The sequence below is a fragment of the Mastomys coucha genome, unplaced genomic scaffold (genome assembly GCF_008632895.1).
Source record: "Mastomys coucha isolate ucsf_1 unplaced genomic scaffold, UCSF_Mcou_1 pScaffold6, whole genome shotgun sequence".
Classification (NCBI taxonomy): domain Eukaryota; kingdom Metazoa; phylum Chordata; class Mammalia; order Rodentia; family Muridae; genus Mastomys; species Mastomys coucha.
The window spans coordinates 116,712,659-116,727,942 of record NW_022196912.1 but is presented as its reverse complement, the minus strand read 5'-3'; the positions used below and the strand labels follow the sequence as shown (position 1 = coordinate 116,727,942).

The following is a 15,284-nucleotide window of genomic DNA, read 5'->3' as shown; positions in this document are numbered from 1 at the left end:
CCCCCCCCCCCGCCCGGGTGGCCGCCGGGACGGGCTTCCGAGCGCTGGGCTTCGAGGGGCGGGACCCGCCGCACCCTGCGCTCGGGAACCCGCTCCCGGCGCGGACTCGTGTTTACGGGGTGCGGGGCCGCGCGGGTGGGCGTGAGGCCTTGGAGGGGAGCAGGCCTGGGGAGGACCACTCCCCGCGGGCGAAGTGAGCTGGTCCGGGGCGAGTGCTCTGGGAGGGAAGAGACTGGCGTGGAGCTTTGACAGGTAGGTGGGGAGACAATACGGAGGGAGCGTCTGCTGGAGACGCGGAGGCTGAGCTCCCTGGAGTACTTGGCGAAAGGCGTGCCTTCTCTTCTGCTCTGCTGTTTACTCCCTTCGGCGCACCCAACACTCACTCACTCTCTCTCACACTCCAGGGTGAGAACTTTCTCGCCGTCTTAGGAGAAACTCCGAGGAGTGTTGTATCTGCTTTGAACGACCACAGCGCCTCTCACATACCAGCACGCATAAGTCCTCTGGAGTAGGCCTAATTTACAGAGCAGTCTTGGCTCTCTTTCCCAGGGCACTGTTTCCTCGGCTCAAACATCTTACTGTGATGAGCAAGGAAGAAGCATTTTTTTTTTTTTGTTTTTGTTTTTGCAGATTAAATTAGCTTTTCCAGCAGACGTTATCTTTTGTCTCTGAGTAGCATCTGTGTCTCACATTGTCTTTCTTTGTAAGTCTAGAAGAATGACTTGAAGGTATAGTAACTGTACATCCTTAATAGCGGCTGTGATCGGACTTGTCTTGGAATTTGGAAGTCAGAAAAACCTTTAGAGATTTGGCATGTTTTAACGTGGGGAAATGGACTCAGAAAGGTGCAATTCCATGAGTCTTAACTTAGCTGGGGCGGGGTGAGACTTAAACTAGGCTTCTGCAGGTGAGAAAGAGTTCTTTTCACTCTACTCCTGCACTACTGTTTGTGGTTGCTTCCACCACCACTGCTCATCTCAATCACTAGGCCTTTGCACAATAAAGTTGAAAGCAGAAACGAATATCTCTCTCTGAACCTGGCAGCTGCCTCAAAATAACTGCTAAAGAGGCCACCCCACCCAACACCATATTTAATAAAAATTTAGTAACATTTCACTTGAAGTTTTCTTAGGTCCATAACTAGATTTTCGTCAAATTATAGCCTGGCTCACTCTTGCATGGGTTCATTCTGTGTAACCTAACTCCTATTAGTGTTCTGTGTCCCAACATGATTAGCATCTCAAGTTCTTTGTATCTGGCTCTAACCTTAGGATTTAAAGCACAGTGGTTTTGCCGGTTACACTGCCTAGTTCCCTTCTCTCCTTTTGTCGGGCTTCAGAATTTTACCTATAATGTGTCACAGGTCAACTTTCAGACAATAGAATCAAGTGATGATGTTTTCATATTTTAGTCTCGGGGCTCAGATTATGTACAGTTGTTGAAGATCTGCTTTGTGTTTTCATTATTCCAGACCTAGAGGGTGGGAGTCAAGAAATGTAATATATAGTAGACTTTGCCTCAAGGTTCTTTTTGGAAAAAGATGCACTCACATGAGTCTAGAAGCCAATCTAGTGAGTTCTACTAACAGAGAGAATGCCGTGGAAGGTCAGGGGAGAGGGAGTTCTAGCTGAGCCTTGGGAGTTTAAATTGAAATTAGTCAACTGACCACTGAGTGTTTATATTTGCAGAGAGATTGGGACAGTTACTTTGACCTGGGTGGGGTTTGGGGGTGAAAAAAAAGGAAGTAATTGGAGATTAGTGCTAGGGAAAAGGAGTAGAGAGAGAGACAAAAGGAGCAGAGTTTCTCCTCTCAGGAGGATATTTCCCATGGGGAACGTTAGGTAGCCTGAAGGTTGTCTCTATAGAAGGATTAGAGTGTTAAATCGAAATTTGGAGTTTTCTTTTGTGCAAGTTATAGCAAACCTTTAAAGGTGGTTGTTACAAGCTGTCATCCACAGGTTGAGTTAAAATAAAGCAAGAAATAAGTGAGTAAGTAAAATGAGCTAAGAAGACAGTAGCTAGTCATTTTATTACTTGACTCAGAGATGATGTCTTAAACTAGGATCATTCCTCTGCTTCCCACATGCTAAGATTACAGATTTGTGCAAGCACACCCAGCAAAGTTTACCTCAAAGTATTTTTCTGTAGTGCTGGAAATCAAATCCAGGGATGTTCTACCACTGAGCTAGGAAAGGTAAAGTCAGTAAGAAGGGTTACCTAGCAGGTACGTGTGTGTCTGTATACTTACTGAGGTAAAATATAAGTAATAAAATTTACTGTCTTAACTATTGAAAATTGTATAGTTTTGTACTTGTTTACACTGGTGTACAATCATTATCGTTGCTATCTGCTAAATTAGTTTTTAAATTGTGTGTGTGTGTATTTAATTTATTTATTTTTACTTTTTGTGCATTGGTGTTTTGCCTACATGTATGTTTGTGTGAGGGCGTCAGGTCTTCCAGTTACAGAATGGTGTGAACTGCCATGTGAGTGCTGGGAATTGAACCTCTGGGGGAGCAGTCAGTGTCAGTGCCTTTAACCTCTTAATCATCTCTCCCACCACCAATTTTTTTTCCTTTGTGTGTGTAGTTTGTGTGTGTGTGTTTCTAATTTTCTCTGTGTGTTCATACGAATACAGATGCTTGTGGAGGCTAAGATGCTCTGGAGCTTAGAGTCACAGACAGTTAGGAGCAGCTGATATAGATGCCGGGAATCGAACTCAGGTCCTTTGGAAGAGGCTCTTAACCACTGAGCCATCTCTCCAGCCCTAAAAGAAGTTATTTGTACTAAGCTTTCCTTTTTTGTTACTGCATAGACATGCATGCAACCAAAGACCACAGGGGAAAGGCAGATATGGACTTGATTCTCTCCTTACTGTGTGGCTTCCCAGGAATGGGACACCAGCTTATACAGCAGGTAACTTTACATCATGGATGCTGTTGCTGGCCACATTCATTTTTCCTCTGTGCTGAGATTTGAACTGAGGGTTCCATGCATGCTAAGTTTGGCTTCTGAGACAAAATGATATACTCTCATTTGAAGAATTAAATTCTTTCATCCAAACTGAAAATTTGTACTCTTTAAACACTAAGATGGTTAACCTCAGAAACTGAAATCTGTTACTCTACTGTATAGACCTTGACTAGGTACAAGTACAATCATAGAATCTAAAACATAGTATTTTCCTTTTAAGACTGGTTTGATGGTCCATTCATGTTGTGCAATGTCAGAATTTCCTTCCTTTTTTAAAGCTGAAAAACTCATTCTAAGTATATACTACATGTTCTTCATCTACCCATGAACACCTGAGTTGCCTCTATCTTTTGACTACTATGTAAAATGCTATTGTGAACATGATAAAATGACCTGTTCAAGACATCTCTTTAGTTTAGTTTGGGTATTTATCAAGTCAAAGGAAGTTTATATTCCCACCAGTAATGCACAAAGATTATGTTCTGAGGTGTGATGGGTTGTCCTCCTCTTATAAGTCATTCTAAAGATTGTATGTGGTTATCATTGTGTTTTAACATACTTAGTGGTTAGTGGTGAATATCTTTTCCTGTATTTATTGGCATTTTGTCACCTCATCTGTCTTGGGATTTTTTTGAGAGGGGTCTTGATGCACAGGCCAGCATCGAAATGCTTAGCTTTCCTAGTTCTGGAGTTATATGCATTGACCCCCATGCCCAACTCCTTTGCCTGTCTCTTAAATTAAAAGTTCTGTTTGGTTGTTGAGTTGTAAGAGTTCTTTGGTTTTTCTGATTATTGATCTCCTATCAGACCTGTGATTTTGTAAAATTACATTTTGTGTGTGCATGCACACTTGTGTGTGGGTGCTAGCATCCTTGTGGAGGTCAAAGAACAACTTGGGAGGAGTTGTTTCTCCTTTCATGTTGTAGTTGGAGATATGGGAGAGATTGAATTCAAACCCAGGTCAGGCTTAACACCTATAACACAATGCAAATGTTTTCTACTTATCTATGCTGCCTTTTCTTCCTTTGGTATGAAAATATTGCTTATTTGTTGATTTTTTTTTGAGACCAGGTCTTACTTTGTGGTCAGGTTGGCCTTTGAACTAGGGACCTTCTTTTTGTAACCCAAGCTGTGGGATTGCAGGCATGTACCACCACACCCAGCAAGAACTTAAAAAAAAAAAAGTTTTTTTTTTTTTCTGTCATACTGGGACAAAATCCCAACTTCAACCACTACTATAGCTACACCTCTAGTCTGTCAAAAAGTTTCTAACTATGATGAAGTCCTGCTTACCTCGTTTGTTCTTTTTTCGGTTTTTTGAGACAGGGTTTCTCCATGTAGTCCTGGCTGGCCTCGAACTCAGAAATCCACCTACCTCTGCCTCCCAAGGGCTGGGATTAAAGGCTTGTTTTTTATTTTTGTTGTTTGTACTTTTGGCGTTGTGTGGAAATCGTTGCCAAATCCGGTGTCATAAAGGTTTTCTCCTTTTGTTTTCTATTAAGAGTTTTATAGTTGTAGATACTCTATCTTTTTAAGTATAAGTTTTCCTAGTACTGTTTGTTTAAAAATACTGTCCGATTCATTGGCTTTGGCACCTTAATGGAAATCATTTGAGGAATGAGGTATATAGTGTAGCTGTAGTGAGTATGCTTAGCATGTACTAGGAAAGAGAAGGAGGGAGGGAGCGAAGAACAAAATACAATAATCATTGAACCATAAGTACTAGGTTTTGCTAGTTAAGGTTTGAAATCAACGGACATGAGACCTCTGTACTTTTTTTTTTTTTTTTTAGTATAGAATAGAGTTTATTTAGGGCATGGGAAGGGGAGTTAAGAGGGTAGCAGAAGTAGAGAAAGGCGGAGAGAAGGAGAGAGTAGAGAAGTAGAGGCCAGGCCATGACCACGTGGAGAGAGTGGGAAGGGAATGGGGAGAGGGGGAGCAAAGGGGTGAGAGGCAAGGTGGAGAAGCAGGAGTGAGAGAGAGTGACCTCTACACTTTTTAATGATTATTTTGCAGTAAGATCCTTTGAGATGCCATAAAAGTTTTAAAAGATTTCTCTAATAAGAACTACTGGGATTTTGTTCTATTAAATAATGAAAATTGCTTTGCATAGTATTAACCTTTTTGCACTTATTTATTGTATGTGTGTATGATTGAGTGTATAAGATTTGAGTTCACATGTGTACCAATGCTCTTGTGCAGCTGTAGGAGTCATGTCTCTCTTTCCTACTTAAGTGTGTTCTGGTTAAGTTTAATGTTGTAGATCTTAGAGGGAAAGTTTTTAGTCTTTTACCACTGAATGTCTCCCTGCCTGCCTGCTTGCCTGCCTGCCTGCCTACCTGCCTGTCTGTCTGACACACACACACACACACACACACACACACACACACACACACACACACACACGAAGAGAGAGAAGGAAACAGACAGGGTCTTGTGTTAGCACAAGTTTTTGTGTACGATATTTAATATGTTGAGATAGTTTTCTCACATTCTGGAGTTATTGAGTATTTTGGCTGGGTTTTTTTGTTTGTTTTTTCAAGAGTTTCTAGTCTGGTGAATGAGAAAATTGTAGTGATGTTGACAGAATGGTATGGCAGTCCTGGCTTTATGCACATTTTGTTCTGAGCTAGGGTCTTCCTATGTACCCCAGGCTGGCCTGGAACTCTCAGCATAGGACATCTGGCCTTTCACTAATGAAATAACCCTACCACAGCTTCCCAAGTACTGTGTGAATAGGTGCAAGCCACTATATCAGGATTATTATGTTTATTTATGCTTTTAAAAAAACTGACTTTAGGCATCAGACCTCTCTTTACAGTTTGCTGTTTATAGTCTTGACTTTGTTTTTTTTTTTTGATGGCATCACACTATGTTTCCCAGGCTGTTCTTGAACTCACAGGCACAAATGATCTTACTGTTTTAGCCTCCCCAGCAGCTGAGACTATAGATGTACACCACTCTACCAGGCTCTAATCACTTTGCAATCTCAAGTAAGTTACCTAATTTGTTTGAAGGTCAGTTTCTCTCTTATTATAAAAGAAATAAGGACCAATAAGATGGCTTAGCAGGTAAGGCACTTGTTAAATCTGATGGCTTTGACTCTAATCCCTGAGATTCTTACTCATAGTGGAAGAAGAGAACTGATTCCCACAGCTGTCCTCTGACCTAAACATGTATTCTAACTGCAGGAGTGCACACACACATTTAAAAAAAAAAATAGTGCTGGATGTTATGGTATACACCTTTAATTCCAGCACTCAGGAGGCAGAGACAGGCAGATACCCATAACTTCCAAGCCAGTTGTCATCTATATAGTGAGTTCCTGGCCAGCTAAGGCTACATAGTGAGATTCTGTCTCAACAAAACAACAACAAAAAAAGTAGAGTTGCCTTGCCTAGGTTTTTAGAAATCCACGTGCAGACTTTAAATCCCGTCCTATTCTTTTCCATTCCTCTCCTTACCTTGTTGAATAGCTGCCAGCAGAGGCTGGGCCACTTTTCCCCTACTCTCCCCACCTATCTCTGGCTATTTTTGTATTTTTAGCTTATTTTTATTATTTTAATTATGTGGGGGGAAGGGAGCAGGAATATGTGCACATGAGTGCAGGCACCTGCAGAGGCCAAAGGTGTCAGATTCCACTGGAGCTAGAGCTGCAGGTGATTGAGAGCTACCATGCACTTAATCACTGAGCTATCTCTCCAGCCCTTGACTCTTCCTGATAATATTTCCACAATAATACTCCTAGAAAGCATAGTTGTACTTAAAAAAAAAAATCAGTTAACTTCAACTTGTCTTATGAGATAAAGGCCAGACTCAAAAAAAGAGTGCAGAATGTGTCCTTCCCATCACTAAAGCTGAACCAAGCTGTTTCTTATTTCCTACCCTTCCATCTGTGGTTTTCATGTGTTTATCCAAGTGTTTGGAGTTTCCTTATTCTTTGTTATCAACTCTGTTATCATCCGTCTCTATTTCTGACAAACATAGGGCACTTGGAGATGATCCATCACCAACTCCAGGGTTAGGTTTTAGTTAGTTTAAGCCAATCAGTCGCATTCCCTTATAAACTGTCACCTGTCCCAGTCAGGTTGAACTGAAGGAGACAGGCTATTTCTGGGGAAAATGGTTCTTCTTTCTCTTCATTTTCAAGACCAAGAGAACATGAGACCCCTGTTGCTGTTGGCAGTTGTCCTGTAACCACAGGGGATAAAACATTTCCTGAAGATATCAGATCATAAGTAGAAGGCGCCAGAGTTCTTGGCCTTAGACCTTGTATCATGCCCTGGTCCTTCCCTACTACAAGATTTCTTGTAACAGATTCATCTCTTACTGTTTGTTTATGTAAGTATTTGTATGGGTGTTTTGACTATATGTTTTGTACTATGTATCTGCACAGGCTAGAAGAGGGCTTTGAACCTCTGGAACTGGCATTGGTGAGCTGCCATGTGGGTGCTGAGAATGAAATCTGGCTCCTCTAGAAAAGCAACAAGTGCTTTTAACCACTGAACCAACTCTTTAACCACAAATCTCTTGTTTAAACAAGCTCCTTGGAATTAAAAATGTTCTGGCCGATATGGTGTTCTTTAGTCTCGAGGTCTAGTTATTTTATCTTTACCAACAGTTGTCTACTCTATGACACTTTATACCTCTCTTCTATCCATCTCACAGCATATTGTAATCACTCACTTGATGTGTCTGGCTGTAAATCAGAGTATGTAGAACATAACTTGTCTGCTCATGATAGATATCCAGCAAGTGACCTTGGAATAAAATCACATGATGACTGTATAATTGTGCATAAGCAAGTTTAAAATTAAGGTGTGTTACAATCTTTTAAGTCAAATTAAAATGAAAAATTTAGACTGGATATTGTTTGCTGGCTTCCCCACAAAACAAAGCAAAACGAAACAGGGTTTCTCTGTGTATCCCTGGCTGTACTAGAACTTGCTTAATAGAAGAGGCTAGCTTTGAACTCTGAGATTTGCCTGTCTTTGTTTCCTCAGTGCTGAAGCACTGAGATTAAAGGCCACCACCTAGTGATGATTCTTTAGTTTTTGAAAGAGACCACTCTATAACTGAGGTTGGTCTTGAACTCACAGGAATCCTTTTGCCATAGTCTCCTAAGTGCTGGAATTAACTATGTGAGCTACTATGCCTGATTAGATATTTCACTTAGAAAGTGTGGATCATGAGACTAGAGAGATGGCTCAGTTAAAAGCAAGTACAGAGGACCAGAGTTTGTTTCCCAGCAACTACATCAGACAGCTTATTCCTACCTGTAACTTTAATTCCTAAGACCCGATGCCCTCTTCTGGTCTCTGCAGGTACCCACATTCACTTGCATATATCCTTACACAGATACATACATATACATAATCATTTAAAAATAAAATAAATCTTGGGGGGAAAAGGAAATCATTTGTTTTGTCTCTTTTTAGAAAAGAAAATATGGTCTCATCTTGTCATAGTCCCTTATGAAAGGATCAATATTAAATTGTACTTTTATAGTGCTATTCTTTCCTTTTTTAAGTGGGAAACATAAGCCAGAACTAACTTCAAATATATTGTATGTGCATGTGTGTGTGTCCGTGTGTCTGCACACATGCATGTGTGAAGCCCAGAGGACAGCTTCAGATATTGTTCCATAGGCGTCATCTACCTTGTTTTTTGAGACAGTCTTTCATCAGTTGGGATCTCAGCAGATAGGCTAGATTAGTTGCCATCCAGTGCTGAGCACGTGCCTATCTCTGTCTGTTTAGTGCTGGAATTAAAAGCACACCTGGCTTTTTTTTTTTTTAAAACACATGGGTCTGTAGAGTGTAGTCCTTTCTGACTGAAACATTTCCCCAGTCCTTATTGTGTCTTTTTAAAAAAAGATGTTTTGTTTTTTTTTAAAGGCCATAATATTTATATATATTTATGAGGTACAATGTATTTTTTTTTTTGTTTGTTTTTTGTTTTTTGTTTTTTAAGACAGGGTTTCTCTGTGTAGCCCTGGCTGTCCTGGAACTCACTCTGTAAACCAGGCTGCCCTCGAACTCAGAAATCCACCTGCCTCTACCTCCCAAGTGCTTGGGTTAAAGGTGTGTGCCACCACTGCCCGGCTGCAATGTAATGTTTTAATCTTCATATATATTAGATAATATATGTTTTGAAAATTGTAGTTAGGTCTATTCTGATGGCTAACCAAGAGTAATAATGACAATATTCTGTATTGTTTCAGAAACATCTGGGACTTAACTGGCCAATGTCTAATAGGGAAGTATCTTATACCTGGCACTAAGATTTCCATTTAATCACCTCTGGTTTCTGAGAGGAACATTATATATTTATGGAGGGTACCTCCATTCGATTGCTTTTCAATGAGCTTATAAAGTAGATTTCTATATGGCTTTTTTATCCATCCATAGTTTTAGTTGTCCCTTCTCATCCCTATCCTTCCATTTACTTCCCTGGTACAGCTTTATTCTCCTAGTATTTCCCCCTTTCTGTATTATGCTCAATGTGTTCTATTCCCACTCCTCCCCTCTAATGACCCCTTTGAATCTTCAGCCTTTTTACTAGCACACAGTAGTGTTAAATCGTACTACTATAAAACGTATAGCTAAAGTCCACACATGAGGGAGAGTAGGCAGTGCTTGTTTTTCTGGGCCTTTGTTACCTCAGTCTATGTATTTTCTAGTTTGTTTTTTCATTTTCCTGCAGTTCGTTCTTTACTGCAGAATAAAATTTCATTTTGTATATGTACCACATTTTAATTACCAATTCATTATGGAAATCTGGTTCTACTTTTGTGAATCAAACTCCAATGAACTTGGAAGTACTGGGATTTCTTATTGTAGAGTATGGCGTCCTTGGTATTTTATTATTTATGTATTTGTTTATATGTGTGTGTCAAGGTCAGAGGGCGACTTGCTGAAGTCAGTTCTTTCTACCATGTAGATCCTGGGAGTCAAACTTAAGCTGTCAGGCATGGTAACAAGTGCCATCTTGTTAGCCTCTTACTTCTTACTCATCCTTGAAAAAAGAAAAAGTCTCTCACTTAATTCAAGCAATAGTATTAGTATTATTTGTGTGATATGTATCCCATGTCATCTGTTCCCATAACACCATGCTAAAAATTGAACTTCCAGCCTCACACTTGCTAGGTAAGCATTCTACCACTGAGCTGAATTCCCAGCCCACTATTATTTTCTTAAGACAAGACAAGACAAAACAAAACAAAAACAAAGGAGCTGAAGAGATGGCTCAGGAGTTAAGAGTAGTGACTGCTCTTGCAGGGGACCCAGGTTCAGTCCCAGCATCCATATGGCAGCTCACAATCATCTAGAACTCCAGTTCCAGATCTGATGCCTCCTCCTGCCTTCCACGAACGAGCTCCTGCATGCATGGTGTGTACATAACATACATACATTCAGGAACACAACACAAAAAATAATAAATCAATGTTAACAAACAACCCTCTTTTGTTCACTGTACTGATGTGTATGTGTGTGTTTGTGTGTGTGTGTGTGCAATCTCTCTAGCACACATATATGCATGCATGTGCACATACGCAGCACCAGTGATTGATGACCTAGGTCACATCTTGCTTCTCTGCACTTTCTTCCCAAATCATTTTTGTCTCCTCAGCAACCACCAGGTTTTGTCCTTGCTTGGGTCTTCACATGCTTTCTCTACTGTTTGGAGCATTTCATCCTGTCTTCCTTTTCCATCTCTTTAAAAATAAAGTTCATACTTTTAACTGTTGATCCTGCATTATCAACTCAGATGTCATTTTAACAACCTTATAAAGCAAGCTTTTTCATTATCATCAAGAAGATAAAAACTCTGCTCAAGATTGTGCAGTTTATAAATAGCAGAGCTGGATTCAGGCATCTTGGCTCCAAAGTTCTTCATCTTCACTGATATACACTTCTCTTGCAGGATAGTCGTCTGTTTATTGCTGTGTTCTGCTAGACATTAAACACCTTTAGAGCAAAAATTATGCTACTTTTTGTTCATTTTATGTCCCCAAGTGCTCAGACTTAGATATCCAGGAAAATGTTTAGTTAAAAAAAAAAAATCCTTTTACTTAGTTTTGATAATCCTAGGGCTTTAATCCAGAGCCTCACATACAAGCTAGGCAAATGCCTTACCATTAGATCTGGATACGTGTGTGTGTGTGTGTGTGTGTGTGTGTGTGTGTGTGTGTGTGTACACATACATAGATACATACTTACACATGTGTTTAATTATGTTTAATTTGAGAGCAGAGAGGGTCTTGGGTGGAGAGTGGCCAGGGTTGAGACAGTTATCTTCCTCTGAAGCCCAGATTGGTTTCAAACTCTGAAGCTGAGGATGACCTTGAACTTCTGATCCTCCTGCTTCCATTTCCCAGGTGCTGGCATATATCATGCCTGGTTTATATAGTGTTAGGTTTATATTCAGGGCTTTGTGTAGCACTCTGCCTATTAAGCTACATTTTCAGCTCTCTACTAACCTTTTTAATGGATTTAATTTCTGTATGCATGTAGAATTCTTTTTTTTTTTTTAACTTATTTAATATATGTAAGTACACTGTAGCTGTCTTCAGACACTCCAGAAGAGGGCGTCAGATCTTGTTATAGAATGTTGTGAGGTCACCATGTGGTTGCTGGGATTTGACCTTTGGAAGAGCAGTCTTAACTGTTGAGCCATCTCTTCAGCCTCAGCCTCGTAGAATTCTTTTTTAAAATGTATCCCATATTTAATTTGTGTGTGTGGAGGAGGTGGGTGCTGGGGATAAAACCAGAGCCTTGTGTAATAGTAGACAAACACAACCACTAAGCTTTACCTAAAAGAACAATGACATCATCTTCTTTTTCTTTTTTTCTAGTTCTTCTTCCTATCTTGCTTCTTTACCAGCCCTTATATATTGTCATTCACATTCCTATTTTTAAAAGATTTATTTTAACTATATCTGTGTGTAGGTATGTGCACATGTGTGTAGATGCCTTTGGAGGTCAGGGACATCAGATCTTCCGGAGCTGGTATGGATAGTTGTGAGCCCCCTGACATAGCCCCTGGAACAAAACCTCAGTTCTCTGCAAGAACGGTACACATTTTTAACTACTCAGCTAAACCATCCCTCTAGCCCCATCAATTTTTTTAAAGTATGTTTGATTTCAATAACAATATGAGATCTGCCATCTAAAATTTTTAAGTGTATGATGCATTGATTTAGGTACATTGTTGTACTGTAGATTTCTTTTTGTTGTTGTTGTTGTTTTTATTTTTCGAGACAGGGTTTCTCGGTGTAGCTCTGGCTGTCCTGGAACTCACTCTGTAGACCAGGCTGGCCTGGAATTCAGAAATCCGCCTGCCTCTGCCTCCCAAGTGCTGGGATTAAAGGCATGCACCACCATCGCCTGGCAGTACTATAGATTTCTAGAGCTTAATTTCCTTGGCTATCTGAAACTTTATTCCTCTTGACTAATAAAGTTCAATTCATTCAGTCCACCACTAATAGCCATTGTGATTCTGTGAATTTAACTAGTATAGATAGTCACTAGTCAATCTGGGTAGTGACTAAACCTGGATCGATACCTTATATAAATGAGTCTATATAATATTTCTCTTTATATGTCTGTATTACTTCACTTATGTCTTCAAGATTCATCTATGCTGCCAAATGGTTCTTTTTTTATGGCCAAATAGTATTCCACTTTATATATGTACTACATTTTCTTTGTCATTTATCTGTTGATGAACATTCAAGTTGTTTACACATCTTGGTTCTTAGAATACCTATCTTATTATCCCAAGTCTTCTCTATACTTTGATTTGCTATTGGAAAGAAAAATAAATGAAAAATAACACCTCAAGATTTCCTCTTATTGAAAAATTTTGAAGCCAGAAAATCAAATTGCCATAATTACTATACTGTAACTGAGCTATCCAGTGCTGGGTGTGTGCCTCTTAACTTCTCTTCCACACCACAGCCTGCACTAGAACACTTGAGACTTATTGACACTTATTTGGGTCAAATCAAAAGCTAGAAATACGTTGAAGTGTTTTCATTTACATTCAAACTACACAGCTACTGGTGACAAGGTAGGAAAAGTCCTAAAAGCATAGAGTTGGGGAAGTTACTAAAAGAGAGAGATACATGTATCTTATTCAAAATGAACTCTGTTCAGTTTTTCATAGTGTAAAGTAGCTTTCTCAACTTGCTACATGAAATTCCAGCAAAAAAGAAAGTGTAAGATTTATGCTGAAGTCACCCCTTTGTTATACCATTGCATGTTTTAGCACCCTTGGGAAGGGCCTCTAAGAATTGCAGGTGTATCTGAAGGTTTCCCTTGGTTTCTCTCTTCTCTTTAAAATCAGTACTTAGTTGTTTTCTTTTAAGTCAAGAGTAACTGTTGCTTAGGAGATCCGAATTTTGACACTGCTGTCTCTATACAAGATACAGTTGTTCACTCCTGTCTGCCTATAAGGAATACTTAGTACCTCTGGTCTCCCACAAGATCCTTTTACTGCTGTCCAGGGCCCAGGGCAGAGCTTCCAGTAGAGGGGTAAGAAACTTATCTCTAAGATTGAGAGGTTATGAAGGTCCTTTATTAACATTTTTCAGTGGAAGCTTGTTGAATTCTCAGTAAATTTTTTGTAGGAATAATTTGGGATCAAAGTGGGGTTTAAGCATTTGTGATAGTCTAGTCAAAACTTCAGGAAGTTATTCTAGAGTAGCCTAAGGAAAAGTAGGTTGTCTTGAAAAAAATTTTTTTAATTTTTTCTTTTTTATTAGATATTTTCTTTATTTACATGTCATACGATATCTCCTTTCCCAGTTTCCCCTCCAAAAAAAATTTTTTAAAAAAATTAAAAAAAACAAAAGCCTGTTCCCTCCCCCTTCTCACCACTGTACCCCCTCCTGCTTCCTGGCCCTGGCATTCCCCTACACTGGGGCATAGAACCTTCACAGGACCAAGGGCCTCTCCTCTCATTGATGACCGACCTGGCCATCCTTTACTATACACATGCAGCTGGAGCCATTAGTCCCACCATATGTACTCTTTGGTTGGTGGTTTGGTCCCTGGAAGCTCTGAGGGTACTGGTTAGTTCATATTGTTGTTCGTCCTAAGGGGCTGCAAACCCCTTCAGCTCCTTGGGTCCTTTCTCTAACTCCTTCATTGGGGACCCTGTACTCAGTCCAATGGATGCCTGTGAGCCTCTACTTCTGTATTAGTCGTGTACTGTCAGAGTCTCTCAGAAGACAGCTATATTAGGCTGTATTGTCCTTCCTTCAGTCTATACTCCATAGTAAGTCTTTACAACTCCTTCCATGGGTATTTTGTTCCCCCTTTTAAGAAGGAATGAAGTATCCACATTTTGGTCTTCCTTCTTCTTGTGTTTCTTGTAGTTTGTGGATTGTACTTTGTGTATTCCGATCTTCTGGGCTAATATCCACTTATCAGAGAATGCATACCATGTGTGTTCTTTTGTGATTGGGTGACCCCACTCAGGATAATATTCTCCAGATCCATCCATTTCCCTAAGAAGTTCATAAATTCATTGTTTTTAATAGCTGAGTAGTACTCTATCGTATAAATATACCACAATTTCTGTATCTATTCCTTTGTTGAGGGACATCTGGGTTGTTTCTAGTTTCTGGCTATTATAAATAAGGCTGCTATGAACGTGGTGGTGTCTTGAAAGATTTTAAATCTACTCCAGCAAGTAGTAGTGGTGAGCCTGATACTTGTTCATAAGCTGACCTCTATGTTGAAATGTCTATGTCTTCATTCCTTAGTGTTTAGAGACAGCCAGAGAAAGGATGGCTTTCTCTAATTCCATGCCATAATCATTCTTTCTTTCTGTATTCACTGTACCCTGTGTGTCATTTTTGTATATGAAATTGGTCTTTGTTTTTGTTTTTAATCCCCAGCATTACCTGGCTACATGGTATCTGAGTACATGGTTGGTATTTATGTCATTATCACAAGGAGACAAAAGGAATTAGTAAGAGCAGAAGAAGGAAAATTGAAGGATGTAGTTTTGCTCCTTATGTTGATGTTTTTCATTTATTTGTAGGGCTAGATTTGTGGAAAGATATTGTGTAAATTTTGTTTTGTCATGGAATATCTTGTTTTCTCCATTTATGGTAATTGAGAGTTTGGCTGGGTGTAGTAGCCTGGGCTGGCATTTGTGTTCTTGTAGGGTCTGTATGACATCTGCCCAGGATATTCTAGCTTTCATAGTCTCTAGTGAGAAGTCTGGTGAAATTCTGATAGGCCTGCCTTTATATGTTACTTGACCTTTTTCCATTACTGCTTTTAAAATTCTTTCTT

General features: G+C 39.7%; 1 protein-coding gene across 5 annotated transcripts in view; it reads left to right on the top strand.

The window, feature by feature from the left end:
• Btbd7 (BTB domain containing 7) overlaps positions 1-15,284 on the top strand; it is a 94,379-nt gene that overhangs the window by 639 nt on the left and 78,456 nt on the right. Inside the window, exon 1 of one of the 5 annotated variants that reach the window (XM_031357215.1) lies at positions 30-252. The exons of the other annotated variants lie outside the window; for them this stretch is intronic. The gene's annotated coding sequence lies outside the window, so the exon portion shown is untranslated. Of the gene's footprint in view, positions 1-29; positions 253-15,284 lie in introns of those variants that run through there. 5 annotated transcript variants of the gene reach the window in all.